The sequence below is a fragment of the Neofelis nebulosa genome, chromosome 2, assembly GCF_028018385.1.
Source record: "Neofelis nebulosa isolate mNeoNeb1 chromosome 2, mNeoNeb1.pri, whole genome shotgun sequence".
Taxonomy (NCBI): Eukaryota; Metazoa; Chordata; class Mammalia; order Carnivora; family Felidae; genus Neofelis; species Neofelis nebulosa.
In genome coordinates, this window is record NC_080783.1 from 86,693,867 (window position 1) to 86,695,850 (window position 1,984).

Here is a 1,984-nt window from a genome sequence, read left to right on the forward strand (position 1 = left end):
ATTTTAGTAACATCAGATGTATTCTTCTCTTTTCCCTTATCAAATAGCTGCTCTTCCCACACTCTTAGTTTGAAGTCTAACCCTTTTTTTTCTAGACTGGGGGTAAGGGAGGGTGATGAAATGTTGGAACAATTGAACATCCCCGTCCATTTTCTCCAAAAGCCTTTTGTATTCTGGCAGATCTGTGCAATCTTTTTTTTCACATGACACCGTAGGCCTAGGCCTGAAATAATGGGGAAAAGAGATGAGTATCAGGATTTCTCAGCAAGAACTAAACAAAACATACATCTTCTTTAGCGTGAATTGGACTGGGGTTAGAGTGGGTGGGGTTGGAGGAAGGAAAAAAGAATGGAATATCTGAATAAATATGAATAAATTTATTAGATACTTTTCGCCATCAGATAGCTTCCCTCCCCCCCCCAAAAGTGTTATTTTCTATCTTTCTAAGGATATAAGCCTTAACGAAAGCAATCTGAGTAACGGATTTGAGGAAATTGCCCAATAATACAAACGTACATGCAAATACATGCATTTGAACTGAAAAATTGTTAACCACGCTTCTGTCCAAGATGTGTGAGGGCCATTCAGGGGCTGTAGGGCCCTGGATAGACACACAAACAAGTGTGTGTCTATCTGGAGCCCCACACATTGTAATAAACACAGCTGCATTTATTTGAGTATGTGATCCCATGTACATGTAAAAACATTCAAACAAACACACTCCACAGATTTATTTGATTGTGCAATGGGGCAATTATTCAAATAAACATGCTCGGTGCAATTATTTGAATCTCACATTGCATTTTCATCAATCACAGCTCTAAAAAAAGGGGGGGGGGGAAACACCAAAGAATTTATGTGGGAAAAAAATATATGTGAAAACAACCTTATTATAGATTTTATAGGGTTAGCCAAAGTTATGGCTCCCTCCTTAACTGTAACTCAACTATTCTGTATTCAACAACATTTGTTTCTAATGATTAATTGATTCATCCGCTGGATCATGATATCGGAATGACCACAACCTTCAGAGTCATAGAGTAGCGAACTTTACAAACCTCAATTGGGTAGAAATGTGAAATCTCTGTAGTTTAAGTGCAGAATAGTTCTTCCTAGGCATTTTACATCAAGGGGATACTGTTTAAATTATTATCACTTCAAATAGCACTCCCATAAATTTAAAAAATTTTATGCATACAACAAAACATTCCTACATTTGAAGACATAAAAAAAAATCACAGGTGACTCATCTGATCATTTTATATATTAATAAATATTATGACATATATGTGAACACATCACGAATCATATAGGTGTACCAAGAGGCAGCTTATGCCTCTCTTAAGTATGTACTGACATAACCTAATATACTAAAATGGGAAGGGGCGTTTAGTCACTGAAATATGCATCGTGTAACAAAGATGAAGAAAATACATGGCTTGTGCCCATCATAAAAAAGATTCAGACTGAAGGCTTAGCTTTGGTTTTTATTCAATTAAATTGTTAAACTGTGCACAGTGATTTTTTTTTAGAACTTGAGACATTTGTGATGTTGGCTGTTTAAATCTTTGTTACCTTCGCTGTGAATTGAAATTGTACATATTTAGTAAATCATGCAGACAAAACAAACTTTTTAGACAATATTTTTATTGGAGAGTTTTCTTTTCCTGTATCCATGTTAAAAAAAAAAAAAAAAAAAAAACAACAAGACCTCCTTTCCCAAAATAAAAAATGTCAATACTAAATTTAAAGAAGTATAAAGGAATGATTGCTTCCTTTAGAGCTAAATATTGAAATAAACATGGAGATAATTGGCAACCTGTTCTTTTGGGCTAATAGGCCGTGTCCAATTTTTTGGGTCTGATGTTTCAGAGGGCCTCTGTTTCAGGGTTGAAGATGATCTATTAATCTCTGAATTAAACAAATGCTATTAAATTACAGAAATAAATCCCTCAGTCTTCATTTGTACATGAAATCTGGAATC

At 34.8% G+C, this 1,984-nt stretch overlaps 1 protein-coding gene across 5 annotated transcripts in view; it reads left to right on the forward strand.

Moving 5' to 3' along the window:
• ZEB2 (zinc finger E-box binding homeobox 2) overlaps positions 1–1,643 on the forward strand; it is a 134,681-nt gene extending 133,038 nt beyond the window's left edge. For all 5 annotated transcript variants that reach the window (XM_058715373.1, XM_058715374.1, XM_058715376.1 and 2 more), the window contains one exon: positions 1–1,643. This exon is cut by the window's left edge. The gene's annotated coding sequence lies outside the window, so the exon portion shown is untranslated.
• Positions 1,644–1,984: the final 341 nt, after the last annotated feature.